An 18,766-nucleotide genomic window follows, 5' to 3' on the forward strand; every position below is an offset into this window, starting at 1 on the left:
TCTAAATACCATGATTTATCTGATTTTAGTAGGTGAGACTGATAAAAGATAATGGTTTTCTCGGCAGGACATGACTCAGTCTAATGCAGCAGAAGGGCAAGACATGTATGAGAGAACATAACCTTTGGTATGTTCATTATTTACATTCTATCTTCTCCTATAAGGGGTCTTTGTATTTTCAATAATATAGCCAAAGGAATTTATATCCCAGGTTACTCTAAACAATCAGTGGGACAAAGCATTAAGTGCTCTATAATTCATTTCATAAGTATGAATATTGGGACACTCCTTAGAAATGTCAATATCTTACATTCAATATGATACTTAGAGTTACACTCAAAATGGATGATTATGATTTGTGCTTCTGATAATAAATATGCCTCATGTAGATGGGCACGGTGTCTCATGCCTATAATTGTACCCAGTCAGGAGGCTGAGATCTGAGGATCAGGATTCAAAGCCAGCCCTGGCCCTAATGTCCATAAAACACTTATATCCAATTAACCACCAGAAAAATGGAGGTGGTGCTGTGGTTCAAGGGGTAGGGAAGTAGCCTTGGGCTGAGGAGCTCAAGGAAATACCCAGGCCCAGAATTCAGGTCCTACATTCAAGAAAAATAAAAAAAAATAAGTAAATATACCTCATGTGATAAAAGTTTAAATCCCAATCGAAGACTAAGCATTCTGAATTGTGAATCTTATTTTGTTACTAACTCTTAGCTTCTTCGAATTCGATAATTCTCAGAGGTTTCAAATTCATAATTTCATATTAAAATCATTAGTGCCAAAGATTTGGACAGAAATATATCGTGTACTGTGCTGTGAACTTCAGTATGTGCATTGAGTGAGTGAAGAATCTGACATAATCTAACTAGTTGTGTCTGAGAGGTGTTTGATAAGGGTGTTTAATATCACAAAAAACAGAATATTTCATTTTAATGAATTGGATCAGAAAATAAAATCAAATGTTTATTGGCTAATTTAAATATAGCTCAGCATAGATTCACATTGGATATTTTGTTGTGAATACACACAGATTAAAGAACCAATATGCATGATAACCAAATGGAAGAAAGCCCAGGAACCCATATATACAATAGGAACTTAGGAATCATGGCTACATGCCATGTTAAACTTGTGTTATATATTCAAAACTGAATCAGTTTCCCTTTCTGAATATTAACCTATGGAGACTCCATCGGTGAACAAACTACGCATGTTTGCATTGTATTGACATAATGGACAAGGTATCTGTCAGCAAAGAATTTTAGCTCTAGCACCCCTTCCAATGAAGATGTTGAGAAAGATTTAAATTTCCTTTGTTCCTGAGATGGAAGCCAGAAGGAGGAAAAGTCCCTATTCAGACAACGGATTTCCTAATGAGACCTTGATCCTCCATGGAAAGAAAGCTGAGAGAGAAGTGAATCTCTAGGAGGATCATTGTCCGGGGGGATGAGCAGAGCATGCCTAGGTTCATCATTTTACCCTGACAGTCAGGGGTTGAGCAGTTGTCAGCTAGAAAGATACCCATTATCCTGGTGTTTACATTGTAATCAATTGGAAAGAAATTTTGGCAAAAGTCCAAGACTCATTTTTCACACTTAACAAATAACTGTTCTTAAGTCAGACTCAAAGGAACATAGGCTCAAGGTTTTCCTCATTTGTCATAATCAGTAGAAACCTTGGGCTCCCCTAGCAGAGATTTACAACAGAACAAACCGAGATACATAAGGCCATATGGTATGATACTAAATGAAAGGACCTCCTGGATATAGAAACAAAAGCCATATAATGAGTGATTGATATCCTTAACGTGCTATGTTATCTCTCATCTCTTATGCTGTTCCAGGCTTATCTCATATTGTTATGGTTTTTCAGCTTGTTGTCTGATATATTGTACATATGCTTATTTAGTTATTTGAAATAGGGTAGGGAAGGGGGAAAAACAAGATGAGGGGCGGAGCGGAGGGAGGGAAATGGGGACCAAGACATAAGAAAGGGTATCAATGTTTGTGAAGTAATGCACCTTCTATCTGGTGAATATAATGTAACATTTCTAACAATTACAATAAAAATATATGAAAAAAAAGAAATAGCTCTTCTTACCAGATACTTCTCCTTTAGATAATCAAGAGCCTGGGATTTGGTAGGTCCATGTTAAACCCAACCCATCACGAAAGTCTGGGAGACTCCCTGTTCATAATAAATAGCATCAAAGGAGGCAGGCAGTGTGCCTTATGAGATGAGGTCGAAGCCAGACATGGTGTAGAAAGTTGAGCAAGAGTTAAGAGAAGCCCTAAGTTTAAAAGTTGACATGGTCAGAATCTGAAATCGAGAGAGAGAGGGGGAGAGAGAGAGAGAGAGAGAGAGAGAGAGAGTGGTGGGGGAGCGCACAAGCAGTAAGAAATTGTCCTTTTAATTTCTTTAAGCTTATTATACCTTTTTTCGTCCTAAGGGAAAGTTTACATTGTGGTAAAACTTTCAGTATTTAAAACTAACACACTGAATAAAATTCCATTGAGTTTTCTTGTCAGTGAAAGCTTCTTCTTAATGCATAGATCAATATGCTCTTGTGTCCTTGTGCATCTAAGAAAATACTCTTTCTTTTTCTATTGCTGTTGATCCTAGGCCTTTAATTGAGGGCCTGGGCACTGAGATGTTTTTCTTTTTTTTCTTCTTTCTTTTTTCTGTGCCAGTTCCAAGGCTTGTACTCATAACTGGGGCCCCGAGCTCAGGCCCCAGGACTTACAAAAAAAAAAAAGAAAGAAAGAACAAAAGAAAGAACAAAAGAGGCATTGTCCCTGCGTTTTCACAGGCTAGTGCTCTACCACTTAAGGCACAGCACCACTTTCAGCTTTTTCTATGTATATGGTACCTAGGAATTGAACCCAGAGTTTCGTGCATGCTAGGCAAACACTCTACCACTAGGCCATGCTTCCGGCCCACTGAGGTGTTTTTACTCTTGGTTACAACTCACCCATTTGAGCCACAGCTCTACTAGTGAATATTTGAAGGTTTATTAAAGTTAAGTCTGTTAGACTTTGATTCCTAAGCAGATTTCAAATATGGATTCTGAGATCTCAGCCACCTGAGAAGTTAAGATTACAGATGCAAGCTAGTAGAGCCCAGCTGACCATTACCTTTTCTTTTGCTTAATTCAGTATTAGGATCCTTCTTATCATACAAATATCATCTTTTGATACATAAGCAAATTCTCTCCTGGAAAGTGTTTCTGTATTCTATTACTATTCTAGTGAAAATATTAGTACTTTAAAAATATGTATTTGATACCCCATCCTCCATAGCTTATGGGATGTGCAAGGTTGCTTTCTGTGTTCTTGAGTTAATTGCTTGCTGAAATATTCCCACCAGCCATACTTCTGTATATCTGTAAGGTTTTTCTATAGTCACATGCTTGAATGACATGAACAATGACCTGACAACAACCATGGCTGCAACAACAGTGGTTTCACATGAAAATCAGAAGAAAAGAGCTCAGTGATAAAGACACTGAAAACAACAAAGTTAATTTTTTATGAATTCAAACATTTTTACTTAATTAATTTTGAATACCAATTAGGGAATGGTAGCCATGAATTATAGATGAAATAGGATCTTTACATCTTTATCTTATGTATTTGCTTTTTAATTTTTCCTCTAACCTTTAAGAAGAAGAAAGAACTCCAGGTGTGGTAATGAATAATTATCTCATTTGTATATTTGATGTATGGGATTGAATGTATTTTCTGAAATACATATACATTTTCAAATACTGTTATTTAATTTATAGATCACACACCAAATAAATGGAGCAGATGATTCTAAAGTCTTCTCTCAGTTGTCTGCATTGGTCTCAGAAGAGTCTGCCTTGCCTCATTATGAGCATTTCTCCATGTAAAATACCACTGAATACCTCTAAGTTCTTTTTGTCTTCCCCCAGTTCTGGGGCTTGAACTGAGACTCAAACTGTGACCCTGAGCCTTCTTTGCTCAAAGATAGGGATCTACCCCTTGAGGCACAGCCCATAGCTGTCTTTCTCTGAGTATTTTACAGGATATGAGAGTCTTATGGACCTTCCTGCAGCAGCACCCTTCTCCTCTGTGCTCTCCCATTCTCACTGAGAATCATACCGCTTCCACCTACAATACCGCAAGAACCATAGGTGCCTTTCACATTCGCGACAACTCCAGAGACCATGGTCAGTTTTGTAAATGCTAATCCCATATTTAGGGTACACCAGATCTTTTCAAGCAACATGGCCACAATGTTATAGCTCTCACTTCTCTAGATTTCTCATACATCTTCTCATATCCTCACAGGGGGATTCTTGTAGCAGAGCTTTCAGTATTCTCAAGGTTTTTTAGGTGTTACTAATGCATGATGAACTATAATTGGCGTGAAATTTATAATTTAATGCTTTCACCTCTGAATTCTGTGTATGTTTAATCATGGCTGCTAAACACGTGAACACACATCAGTCAAAAAAGTCTCTTACTGCTCATTTATGTGGCTTTCTTGTGAACTTTGCAAAAGCCAGGCATGGTAACCCATATCTGTTATCTCAGTGTGTCTGTGGCTAGGACCAGATTTGAAGTTCCAGACCAGCTGGGACTACATAGTGGGAACCTCTGTCAAAAATTAGCAGGCGTGGGCAGGAGTGGAAGAAAGGAAAGGTACAAAGAAGGGAAGTTCAAAAAGCTTTGTAACTTCTCATTGCCTTTAGCCATTAACTGAAGCTTCCTTTCTGTTTTCACAAGCACACTGTAGGGTAAGATTTGTTGTGTGTTTTAGCATTCTAGTCTGTCCATGCCTTGAGTGCACATTGGTGTCCTTTTACTATATAACTGAAGACTGCTGATGTTTGCTGTCCTTCAAGGGGTGATTTGTGATTGTGTATATTCTTTGGAGATCTGCCTTTCCATACTTTCCATCTACAAGAGTTCAGATTACCATAAATCTAATAACTTTCTTTTTAGAGTGGATATTTTCTGGCATTAATATGATCAGTGTGTGTGTGTGTGTGTGTGTGTGTGTGTGTGTGTGTGTGTGTGTGTGTGTGTAGATGTGTGTAGTAAGGCTTGAAATCCAATACACAAATCTTGCTTGTTTTTTACTTATGGCAGGCTCTGTTCCACTTGAGCCTCCACTTTCTGGGTTTTGGATGGCCCATTGAAGGTAAAGGTCTCCTATATTTGCCTGCCCCTGGTAGCTATAAACCAACATCCTCTGAGCCTTCTGAGTAAATAGGATTATTAGAGATCAACTACTGGCATCCATATCTATTGGCATATGACTTTGATCTTTATTCACTTATAAGAAATGTCAGAGGAAATCAAATGACATCATTAGGATTACTCTGATAAATCACTGATGTTTAACACATGGGTTAACATTCGCTTTGCTCATCAACCTTCTGTATGATTTCAATCTTTTATATCTGTAATGAGCAATTAGATTTCTTGAGCCCTGTTTTGGCAATAATTAGGTCACTTACAAAAAAGTTGGTTCTTCTCTCTTGGTTTTATAAATTGTAGGATATTTCAGGACAGGATTTATTGAGGGTTAATTTTGCGCTGCTGAAGGAAGGCATTTCTGATGTCCTCTGCTCTGTAATGACATCAATTCCTGGCAGAGTGTGAACAATAGGTAGTTTCCTGTCATCTCTTCATGTGTTTTATTCCTCAATGTCAGGCCCCTTTCTGACCACACGTGATCCATTGCTCTGTTACATATGCAAGGGGGTCCTGTGTAGCTCTCCTGGATTTCCCTCATACCTCTCTGTACTCTCCAGTGCGCTGTCATGTGACAGTCAAGCTCCTAGCTTCCTTCAGCCTATTTTCCTCACCATTGCATCTTGGGAACTTGGAGTATGCACCACCTAGCTTTCTTCTTTTTGTGCCTTGGTCTGTACCCCTCTCACAGAAGGGCCTGGGTACTGGGAACATTTTCTTCACTGGCTCTTTAAGACACCATCTGTAATAGTTTAGCAGTGCATTCACTGACTTCATTCTCTCAAATATGTTGTCTTCAAAGTGCTTTAGTGTGGTTTGCTTGAATACTTTTGGATTGGCTTCATAGAAAACCACAGCTCAGTACAGCTTACTGCACCTTAGGTAGAAACAGACTGCTATGAAACATCAGTGAATGTTGTAGATTGATTGGATACATATCAGCTCATAGTCTCTCTTCCTGTTTCCTTTTTAGGAAAGCTAGTTTCTTCTGGAAAGTACTTCTGTGCCTAGTGAAGGTCAATTCCTAGTGCAAGGAGAAAATGCATCTTATCTCAATATCTACTGAAGCGACAGTGGCAGTGCCTTTCCACTGCCCTAGGCTCTAAGCTAACCCAGAACAGGGATGTAACTCATTTATCTGCAAAGCTTCATGCAGTGGATTCATGGAGTAGAGTCTTTTTATGCACTTTGACAGATGAGTGAATGAGAAAATATGGATACATGTGTTCCTTTATGGTTAAAAAACTGAGATAGCCTTTTTACTGTTTTTTTTTCAGGTTGTCTATTTCACCCAGAATGCACTTCATTTATGTAATGATCTTCACAACTTTAAAAAAAGACAATGTAAAATACATATGAGAATATATTTGGAAAATACGTGCAAATGCCAAGAAAAGGAACAAGAAAAAAAGCAAAGAATGTATTATCACAATTACAGTGTGAAGAGCTAGAAGGAGAATTTTGTCATTTTGAGGTATGTGCCAGTCTATATGGAAATTCTTGAACAGCATTTAGATCTATGCATACAACTTCATAGCTTTCTGACTCCCCTCTCAGGTGCTTAAAGGTGTGTTTTTGTAGTGTTCACAGTTTGGGATAAGTTATTTCACCAATGTTACATGTAATAATTAAAGGCAAATTTCGTAAATCACAATTATAATGACTTCCTAAAATTACAATATACTGAGATCTCATTGCAAGGCAAAATTTTTGAATATAGTATTTGTTGATGCTGCCAGGAATAATATTTTGTATATGATAATTTTATATGTTCCTATTCACTTACTTTCAATAACTACTTCTGTGTAAAGTATTATAAAATTTACCATGCGTAGTTAACAAATTTTTTGATCAATACCTGCAAAATACTCATAAAAATTTGTTCACAATTCCTCAGCATTCAGCCATGTTGTCATACTTTTCCATTATTGCTGACAGTAAATGCATGCAAAGGCGTTTTTCATTTATTCTTTTGTCCTGGTCCTCAGAAATTCAAGTTCCTTAGGCATTCTTTATTGACTAATGAAATGCTGGTATTTGTCCTTGGCAAACTTCACAGGACTGTGGACAGAATGAAGGAGGCCATTGAAGGAATTTCCTTGGTGATTGCACACTCTTAGTCTCTTGCACATACTCCTGTCACAAGGCCTAGCATCAAGGGCTCTTCTATGAAAAGACTTCCACATGATGCAGAATTGAAGGAAAGTTTCCCTCCTAGAGAAAACCATGTGACTTCTTCGTCTAATGCATACACTTTAGTTAAGAGCCTGGACCAGTACCTGAGCAGGGTCAGTTGCATTTCAATATGTTCCACTGGTTTGCAAAGTTTGAATGATTACGCTTCAGTTTTGACGTCCTGACTTGTTTGACTGCCTTTTGTTCAGTTAATATTGCTATTATTCAGTGTTCATAGAAGAATTGAATATCTGGGTATTTTTTTTAAACTTCAAGCTCTCATTCTGAATCTCTACATATTTGGGTTTTTTTTATTGGAATACCTTTTTTGTTTACAGTGGTGCTTCCAGTATCCTCCATACATGTGCTCCCCACTCTCGGAATAATTTCAACAGTTGCTCTGACTTTATTAATGTTGATCAGATAATATATTGAAGAGCATTTTATACTTGTGCCATACCTTCTCATGTCATGTCCTCACTCCCCACTGCTATCCTTCCCCCAAAAGTTTTGCAACATCAGTTCAACAATGGAACCTTTCTGTTTAAGTGTTTAGAGTGGCAGCTTTTTGTGTTGTGCTTTCTTGCTTCTTTTGTACTTTTCTTGTTATTACATAGGTGATATACAGATGGGTTACCATATCACAAGTCAGGTAATGAATATATTTGTCTTTAGATAATGACATTCCCTCCTTTATACTCTCCCATTTTTCACCTCTGTTCCTTCCACAAGTTATATAGTTCATTTTCAACATGATTTCTACTGAGTATCACTACTTTATTTGTTCACTCTCTGTCCTTCCACTTTTGTGTACCTCCCTCATCCTCCCCATAGACAGAAGCAGAGAGGCATTATACCTCTTAATTCCTCCTCTAAGAGTACCTGCTTTGGTCTCACTATATATGAATGACCACAGTCCTCTATGACTTTTCCTGTCACCATGTATTTTAGATTTACTCTCTGCCTATGTGTCATTTGTCTTTCTGAATTTGACTTATCTTCACTTAATATGATTTGTTCTGGGCCCATTCATTAACCCCCAAAAGACAGATTTTTTTGCCATTCCTGGAGCTTTAGTTCAGAGCCTGGGCAGTGATTTCTGAGGCTAGTACTCTACCACTAGAGCCACAGTACCACTTCCAGCTTTTGTCTATATAAGGTACTAAGGAATTGAACTCAGGGCTTCTTACATGGTAGGTGAACACTCTACCACTAGGCCACACTCCAGGCTCCCAAATTACATAATTTTATTTTATTTTATTTTTTGGTCAGTCCTGGGTTTGAACTCAGGGCCTGAGCATTGTCCTTTGGATTTTCCTCAAAGATAGTGGTCTACCACTTGAGCCACAGCACCACTTCCCGCTTTTGTATGTATGTAGTATCAAGAAATTGAACCCAGGTCTTTGTGCATCCTGGACAAGCATTCTACCACTAGGCCAAACCCCCGACCCCAAATTACATAATTTTTAATGGCAGTGTAAAACTACATTGTGTATCAGTATCGTATATTATTTGAATCCACTCACCATTGTAGGACACCTGGACTGTTCCCAAGACTGGGCTATTTTGAATATTACAGAAATGAACATAGAGGCACAACTGTATTTACAGTGTTCTGGCTTGTGTTTGTCTGTTTAGAAGTCCTGGAATGTTATGGCTAGTTCACAGTTAAGGGATTTTTTGAGGAACCTCTAGACTGCTGTGCAAAGTGGTTGTATTAGTTTAGAGTGAAATAGGATTCCTTTTCCCTCAAATCCCCACCAGCATTTGTTGTTCTAACTCCTAATGTTGGGCAATGTAACTGGAATAAGATGGAATCTCAGAGCCATTTTGATTTGCATTTTCTTATGGCTAGGGATGGTGGATTGCACATCCTCTGTGTTTTTGTCATTCTTACCTCTTCCTCTGAGGAGTGTCTGCTCACTGTTTCTCATTCATTCACCTAATTTGGAAAAGAAAGGAATGGTACAGACAACAGCTGCACTGCTATGACTTTGAAAATAGTTCCTTGGTCTCTACATATCTTTATACACGTGTATTTATATGCAGATATCTAGACTTTGATGGAAGACTTTTTTTATTTTGATTTAGTCATGGGCCTTGAACTCATGGCCTGGGTGTTGTCTTAGTTCATCAGCTCAAGGATAGCACTCTATTGCTTTGAACCTCAGCATATTTTAAGTTTTCTGATGGTTTACTGGAGAAAAGAGTCTCTCAGATTTCTTGCCTGGGTTGCTTTGAACTCTGATCCTCAGAGCTTAGGCTCCTGAGTAGATAGGAGTGCAGTCATGAGCCATCAGTGCCCGGCTGTTCATTTTCATCTGTGCTAAATGATTAAACTATACACAGTCAAGGACCATGTGAATTCATAGACTTAGTTTTTCATTGATGTTAGCAATAGTTCACCTAATATCAACTTTACATACTGTAAATGCAAAGGGTATTTCCTGCTTTTGTCTAGAAATGAAGCTTCTTCTAGCAAAAGTTAAAATGTAAACTCTCCAAAACAAAGCTTTTATGCAAGATTGAGACATATTACTTTCCTAGTTAACCTAACTCAGTGTCCATTGTGCTTTTGTTGCTTTATGTATTTTGCATTTCATGTGCTAATAGGAGTTCAATATGATATAACATCTAACTTTCTACTTCTATGTCTTCACTATTTCTTCTTTGCTCTAGTGTTGGCTGTCTGTCCTGCCGCTGTGATGGATAAAAGCATCTGCAGGTGGAACGCAGGACTCCATCCAAAGTGATGCTTAGCATTTCAAGCTGCAGAGTCCTGGGTTATGAGGGACTGATGCAAGGTCAAAAGCTCTTCCTTATCTAAAATCTCTGTCATACCCTGGGACTTATTGTGAGCAGCATACACAGACTGAGATCATCTGACTAAGCATTGTGGTTGCAAGTACTTGACCTCACAACGGAAAATGTCTTTGACTTTGTCTACTCTTTCTGTTTCATTTCAAAATTGAACATAATTGCATCCCTGAGCAAGATATGGACAGGCTTTCGAGTATACTATGTATTGTTATACTCCAGAATGGCTTAACAGTCAGAGGACTAGTACATGTATATGCCAGGTATTTGGCTAGGAAGTTCAAGTATGATAATATTTGTTAGTATATTGTCATCATTTTCAACATTGCAAGTACACAAAATGTTAATTTGGACAATATCAGAGAAATCATACTTTTTATCTACAGTGATAGGTATTGAAAGCATGGCCTTGTGCATGCTAGGCATGTGGTTTGCCAGTTGAGCGACATCTCCAGCTTAGGTTTTCCCTCTGCCACTTCTCTCCGGTGGTGAGATATGAACTCAGAGCCTTGAACTTTCCAATTTAGTTTCAAAACCCAACATGAGGACATAGTGATACCAATACTCTGTCTTGTATACTGGTATTGTCTCAATATTCTAAAGCATTCAGATGACAAGGACATGGACTCAGCAGGTGCTTAGGTCCAGACAGGCACTGAGGACATTACTCCTTTGAGACCTCTATCTCCCAGTGCTGTCATGTAAATTGTTAGTGCAGAGGCTCTTACTTGATGATTATTTGTTCTTGTACTTCAGAAAATGCGTACAATCTCTTTGAATTGGGTTTCATACACAGGTAGTTTGATGAGGATTTTTTTAAGAGTTCTAGTTCTCTGCTCAGTAGAAGAAGAATCCATCTCCTCACTGGTGTCTCAGTCATTCCCCCAACTTGTCAAAGGGCAGAATGGCACAGACAAAGGCTGCACTGCTGTGACCTTCAAACGTTCCTCACAAACTTGGTGCTTGTTCTCTGTACATCTTTATACACCTTCTATCTATATTCGGGTGTCTGAACTTTTTTGGCTGATCCCTCTGGATGTATGTGTACTCTGCTCCTTATTATCAGCACTGAATTGTTAGATTCTACATGGTCAAATACTATGTGAATTTCTACACATACTTGTCCTCCCTAAATACCTATAATTCACCAAAAACTAAGTCTACAAGGCTGTATTTCCTGTCTTTTCCTAGAAATGAGGTTTCTTGTTCCATTGAAGTGTTCACCTCTGCTAAACAAAGGTTTTATGGAAGGAAGACCAAGAGTTCATTCCTTATGAATCTACACCAATCTTTCCTGTGGTTTTGTGGCTTATTTTCCAGTTCACTTGCTATGTGGGATACAAAGCTCATTTATCATCTACATCTCTGCTTCCATGGTGCTTCTGTTGCTCCTGTTGGCACCACTGTTGGCTATCTGTTCAGCCTATCTGATTGATAAAGGATCTGCAGGATTCCCATCCAATCTGGTGGTGGGCCTTTCAATATAACAGAGGTGTGGGGTACAGAAAACTGATTCATGCTCCATTAGCTACTCTGTATGTGAAGTCCACTTCCATTCCCACCAGTAAGTGTGAGCTGCATACATGCACACTGGCCATCTGCATTTGACCTTGTAGCTCCTCCTACTTGACTTCCAAAGAGAACAGGAGAAATTGTCTTTCCACATAGTCTACTTTTGCTTATTTTCAAAACTCAATATTAGGATGTACTGTTACTGATAGCCTGTCATGTGTACTGTCTATGGTTACAATACTCCAGAAATTGTTTAACACTCAGGTGAAAACTACATGCACTCACTTGGCATTGATAGCTGGCCATGAATGGCCAGCTTACCCTTTTGGTCATCAATACCTTCACTGTGAAGGCATATAAGTCTAACACAGGTCATTAGTCCTCTGCGTTCAGGAAAAAAATCCTATTTTCTATATACAGTGCTGGGTTTTGAAACCCTGGCCTCTCTATGTTAGTCCACAATCTTCTATTTGAGCTACATCTCCACCTCTTCTATCCCTGCCACGCCTCTCTGCAGTATTGAGGTTTGACTTCAGAAGCCTGTAGTAGATGAAGGTGCATAGGAGTGAGCTGAACTTTTGGCGTGAACCACTGTGCCCTCAGCATGGCCAGGAATGGATTGATGAGGGAATGGCTCAACTTGATGATAATATTTACTGGGAGGGGTGGGGCTAGATGGTGCAAATTGGAAGGCATAAGAATGTCTTTGAAAGGCCATTTCCAATTCACCAACATAATGCTGGATGGGAAATGAATAGTTCAAGACTTCAAACATCAGCAAGAAATAGAGACTTCTGGAGCATAATGCCATAAAAGCAATGTGCATGCATGCACACACACGCACACAACACACACCCACTATAATTTCTTTGAGAATGGGATTTCACTAGAATACCCAGTCACAAAATTATAATCAATGATTTTTCTTGACATAGCTCTTGTGCACATAATTGTCCTCATTATTCTTATGAAAGAATGAAATTATACATAGTCAAGTACCATGTAAATTCATTTGAATTGATTTTGCACTCCCATTTACTTCAGTTTATCTAAGCACCATTTTATATGGTGTGTATGGAAAAGGATATTTCCTGGTTTTTTCATAGACATGAGACTCTACAAAAGCAAAGTTTTATGCTGCAGTGATGAATATTTCTATCCTGGTTAACCAAACCATTGTTTAATGTCCTCTTGTTTAAATCATTTTAAAGCTACTATACTTCGTAGGAACTTATGCCCTTGCTCTACCTCTAAAATTCTGCTTGCATGTTCCCTCTTCTCACTCCTTGCTGTGCTAATGCTTCCTATCTGACCTGCCTATGTGATAGAGAAAAGGAACTGTAGGTTAGAACAGATCTCTCATTGAATGGGGCAGTCAGAGTAGGAGAATGCTTTGGTATTAAGAGTTGATCCTGGGTTTGTTTGCTCCTTTCTTTCTTAGGGCCTTCTCACTTCAGTGGCTTGTGACTTCCATATATCCATTGTGGCAATCTTACTAAGCACTGTGTTTGCTAGTAGTTGATTTCACAACAGATCATAAGCACTTATCCTTTGTCCTCTTCAGGTGTTTTCCATTTGTTTTTGTTATATGGGAACTCAGTCAGTGAAAAACAGAGAAGCCAGATTTTGAGACGCAGATTTGGGAGTCTTTATTGGAGAGCCAGTGACTGTAGGCAGACTTCTGTCTCCAAGACGTGCAGCCCAGCAGAGAGCTTACACAAAGCTTTTAAAGACAAAAACCACATGACTTGTGTATGGAGCAGTCATTCACTGGAGCCAATCTTCCCTAAAGCCAAACAGCATGACATCTCCATATTCTCTGAAGACAAGCTCTCCTTAAATTGGCTTATTTCACTTTGAAGGTTTTGTAGCTGGATGAAAAGCTCTTATCACCCAGCTAGGTGTCAGGATGGCTGGGAGAACAAGGTGATGGTGTGTAGACCCAGTCTCCTTATTTAATTTTCACATTTGAAAATATTTGCATGCTGGTGGTTATGGGCTGTTACATATCCTGTATATTCTTATCATATTCCAAAATGATTTAACACAAATGACAAGTCAACTCAACAATGCTCATATCCAGTTGAGGAAATGGCAATGGATGTTAACAAGCTGTTTTCACCATTAACAAATTCAACACATACATGCAAAAAGAATCTGGAAGTAATTATGGAAGAAATCGTACATCTTTCCATAGTGGATTGTCCACAGTAGTGTACCCTTGGACTTGAGCGTGTTTGGTATGTGCACTGCCACTTGAGATCCATCTGTAGCTCCTCCTCCACAGCACTTGGGTACTGAGATGGCAATTCAGAGCCCTGTAATAGACCAAGCTCTCAAGACAAAGTCATTATTTCAGACGTGCTTGATTCCTCAATGATCCCCTTCGTGCTTCCCCATAATTTGATCTTGAGCATCCTGCTGTCTAACATCTAAAATAGTTTCTCCTCTTATGCCTGAAGCCAGGGGAAACAATTTTGAAGGAAACTCAGGGTAGACATGTGTCAGCATACAAATCCAATTCTTCAGCAAAATGGTGCCTGGCAGTATGGTGCCTGATTTTAGTGCATCAGCCATGAGGTAGAAGGTAGAAGAATATCTGCAATGCCCTAGGCCAGAAGATATAGTGGTAGAATACAGGCACATTTGCACACACACAAATACTTCAGGTTTCTAGCCTTTCCCATGTTGCACCACATCATCTCCTGTCTATGTCTGGCTGGTGTGTGACTCCTGGCTCTGAGCCCTGTTCATCTGTCTCTGTTTTTGATGTGGTGCCACACCTACGGGAAACTCTATACCTTCTGGCTAGTGTCTTCCCCTTCTGGAGATGTATGAATCAGGAATTTGACACTCATCTGGGGAGAGCTGGGGCACACTGGGATGCCTTCCATCCACTTCCTCATTCCCTCTTTGACCTCAAGAATCATATGTCCTTGTAGACTCCCTCTGTGTCCTTACTGGATTCCATGCACATCCTCACCACACTCATTTCCCTTAGCCTCACCCTATATGGCCGTAGGTTCATTGCTTTTGAGCTAATGTGATTCTCTGCTAGGATGTATACTAATAATTACAAATGAGGGAAACCATGCAGCCTAGGTTTCTTTGAGTTGGCTTACTTCACTTAATATGATTTTTTCCAAGTCTTTCAACTTCCTTAAAAAATGGGGTGATGTCATTCTTCCTGATGGCAGCATTGAATTCCATTGTGTATACATACCACAATGTCTTCATCCAATCTTCAACTGAGGGACATCTGGACTGGTTCCATATCTTAGGTATGGTAAGTAATGCTGCAATGAACGTGGTGGTGCTACTAGCATTCACAAGTACTTTTTATGGACATTTGGGAAAATGCCCAGGAGTGGAATTGCTAGGTGATAGGGGAGCTGTACATTAAGCCTTTTGAGTAATTGCCACACTGTTTGCCAGAGTGGTTGAACAAGTTTACAGACCCACTCACAATGCAGTAGACATCACTTCTGAGCACATCTCTACCGGCAACTGTTACTATTCAATTTCTTGATAGCGGCCATTGTATCTGATGTGAGGTGGAATCTCAAAGTTGTTTGAATTTAGATTTCTTTTTTTTTCTTTTTTGCTACTACTGGGCTTGAGCTCAGGGCATAGAACTATCCTTTGGACTCTTTCAAGTCTAGCACTCTTACTACTTGAGCCTCAGCACCACTTTCTATGTATGTAGTACCGAGGAATCAAACCAAGGTCCTTGTGCATGCTATGCAAGCACTCTACCACTAAGCCAATTTCCAGGGCCCTACGTTTCTTTTATGGCAAGAGATGTTGAGGATTTCTTCATGTGTTTATTGGCCATTCTTATTTCCTCTTCTGAGAAGTTTCTCTTTAAGTCTTTAACCCACATTTAAATGGGATCCTTGGCGTTTTTTTTTTTTGAGGATTTGTTTTTAAGAGAGTCAATACTTTGAGCCATTAGTATATTTTTGTTATGAGGTCTTTGTCTATTGTATGCCTACTGAAGTCCTCCCACTCTCTGAGCTTTCTATTTGACTTGCTAGCTATATGTTTTGCACACAGAACCAAACCAGTTACTGCAGTCCTATTTGTTCAAACAATCTTTATTATGTTGTGTTTCTGGGCCTTTATTAACCAGTGCTAAAGAGCTCTAGTGTGTGTCTTATTTATTCCTGTAAAGTTTCCAGGGTAGACACCCTTTACCTCAAGGTCTTTGAGCCATTGGGAATTAATTCTGGTGCAGGGTGATATATAAGGGTCCAATTTTGGCTTTATACAGGTGCTTAATCAATTCTGCCAGCACCATTTGTTGACCAGGATATCTTTCTTCCATTCATATTTTTGCTCTCATCACAGATTAGGTGCCATTAATTTCTGGGTCTTCAGTTCTATTCCATTGGTCCTCTGGCCGGTTCTGGTACCAGTACCGTGTTGTTTTGATTACTATAGCTCACCCATCTTTCTCCTTCACCAACCAAGGTGTTCAAAAGTCATTGTAAAGAAAACAGGAAGGAGATTAGTAATGTAAAGAAATGGAGGGAAGTTAATAAAGGATGCCTTGGGAAAGGAGGCTAGAAAGAAAGGATTTGGGAAGTAAGAATTGGCTTAAAAGGTTGTTCCCAAGTAGAGAAAGGAGGAAATGAAGACTACTGGATTGAGTAAGGAGCAGCTGGTATGAGTATGTCTTGGTTTGAGAAGGTAAAGCTTCTTGGTAAAGTTAGTGAAGATGGTATGCAAGAAGAGGAAAAAGGGAGTTCCCACACACCCCTCCACAGAACTACTGCTGCCACAAGTTTCCCCCCAGAGGAAGCTGGGGAGAACTGGTCAGGAAAGAGGGGATGTTAAATCCCATACAGAGTCAGTTAGTGCTTCCCATTTCAAAATTAACCAGAGTCCAGATATCAAAAGTACAGACTTCATGAGCATGCCTATCTAGTAATCATTCCTATCTGTCTTTTAACTCGGAAGGAACACATATCTACTACCTATTAGTTCTACTTATACAGAGTCTACCATCCATATTCTTTACTCCAGAAAATGACCAAGGCCTCCCACCGGGCCATTACCATTCTAATCCAGTCACAGATTCTCACAGGTTATTCTGAGATAGCCCTTGGCAAGATTGTCATTTTCACCATATTGATTCTTCAAATCCAGGAGGAAATCAAAGCAGAATTAAAAGAATTGAAGTCTAAAAGAACTATAGAAAGAATCAACAAAACAAGGAGTTGGGTCTTTGACAAAAATTAACAAAATTGACAGACCCTTAGCAAATCTTACCAAAATGCTGAAATAAACAAAATCACAGATGAGAAAGGTAGTATCACGACAGAAATTACCAAGATCCAGAGCATCATGAGGGAATGCTTTTCAAACCTTTATACCAACAAGTTCTAGAATCTAGAAGAAATGGATGACTTTCTAGCCACTATTAACATATCCACACTGAACCAAAAAGACCTAATCCAACTAAACAGGCCTATGTCAAGCACTGAAATCGAAATGGCAATAAGAGACCTTCCACCTAAGAAAAGCCCAGAGCCAGATGGATTCACAGCTGAATTCTATAAGGTCTTCAAAGCAGAGCTCACACCAATACTCCTCAAGGTCTTCAACGAAATTGAAAACAAAGGCTGTTTGCCAAGCTCATTCTATGAAGCCAGAATAACCGTCATCCCCAAACCAGACAGAGATTCATCAAAGAAAGAGAACCATAGACCCATTTCTTTTATGAATATTGATGCAAAATTTCTCAACAAAATACTGGCCAACCGTCTACAACAACTCATCAAAAAATGATACACTATGATCAAACAGGATTCATCACAGGGTTGCAACACAGCAACAGGAACAAGGCCAAAAATCACATGATTGTCTCAATAGGTGCAGAAAAGGCATTTGACAAGATCCAACACTCCTTTATGCTAAAAGCTCTGGAGAAACTAGGAATCCATGGAACATTCCTCAGTATAATAAAGGCTGTGAATAACAAACCCACAGGTAGTATTATACTTATTGGCAAAAAGCTAAAGTAGCTATCTTTTTTTCCTTATTCACTTTGCATCATAATGATAGGTAGGCTTTGGAGAAAAACCAAGGGATTCCAAAGGGCAAATCAGGAATGATGTCACTGAGCAGTTTTAATAAGTCTCCACTAGCACTGTCTCCTCCAGCTCTACTAAGCACCCAAAGAAATCTAGTGTATGTGTGTGTTTAAATTTGTCTTCTTTTGCTAACTGCTAAAAAGAACTTAAATGACATATTTAAGTTAAAAATGCATTTTTTATAAACTTGTCATGAACTACAGTATAAAATTTGGGGGCTGGGAATGTGGCTAGTGGTAGAGTGCTTGCCAAGCATGCATAAAGACCTGGGTTCTATTTCCTAATACTACATACACAGAAAAATCCAGAAGTGGTGCTTGAAAAAAGTGGCCTTGAAAAAGCCCGAAAACAGTGGACAGGCCTGAGTTTAACCCCCAGGACTGGCAAAATAAAAAGAACGATTTTAACAAAGAAAAATTCAGATAAAAAAATAGAAGAGTGAATGTGATAATATTAGCAAATGTGTCATTTATATACATGTATATATAGTAATATCTTCAAAATGAGTGGAAGTTCTTCAGGGCAAAGGAAAATGCTATTAGAACAAAGATCTGGCAAAGAAGAATGTACAAAATGATTTAAATACTAAAGTCCTTTGTTATGCTCATCCCTTTTCACACATCAATATTCTCAGCAATACAGGAGTAATTACAATCTCTGAAGAGAAAATCCTTAAGGATATCAGCTGCATATAGGATGGGAAGAATCCAGAGTATTCTAAGACACCTGCATTAACTCTGAAATAGGACGACGTTATATGAAAGTGGACTTAGAACTCAGGTGTCTAAAATTCTACATACTAGGAAGGTGTATTAGGAATGAATTAGAGGCTACTCTGGGCCACTTGGCAACATCCTGTGTCCAAATAAAGCAAGGAAAACAAAAAGCTAGGCATAGGTGGGTCATATATGTAATCCTAGATCTCAAGATGTTC

At 38.9% G+C, this 18,766-nt stretch overlaps 1 protein-coding gene and 1 long non-coding RNA gene across 4 annotated transcripts in view; one reads left to right on the forward strand and one right to left on the reverse strand.

The window, feature by feature from the left end:
- The window catches only part of LOC150039413 (uncharacterized), a 510,688-nt gene that overhangs the window by 308,981 nt on the left and 182,941 nt on the right, over positions 1-18,766 (forward strand). The gene's annotated exons all lie outside the window — the stretch shown is intronic.
- LOC150039423 (uncharacterized) overlaps positions 1-18,766 on the reverse strand; it is a 242,842-nt gene that overhangs the window by 66,573 nt on the left and 157,503 nt on the right. The gene's annotated exons all lie outside the window — the stretch shown is intronic.

This window comes from Megascapheus bottae, unplaced genomic scaffold (assembly GCF_031878675.1).
Source record: "Megascapheus bottae isolate mThoBot1 unplaced genomic scaffold, mThoBot2.hap1 HAP1_SCAFFOLD_40, whole genome shotgun sequence".
Classification (NCBI taxonomy): domain Eukaryota; kingdom Metazoa; phylum Chordata; class Mammalia; order Rodentia; family Geomyidae; genus Megascapheus; species Megascapheus bottae.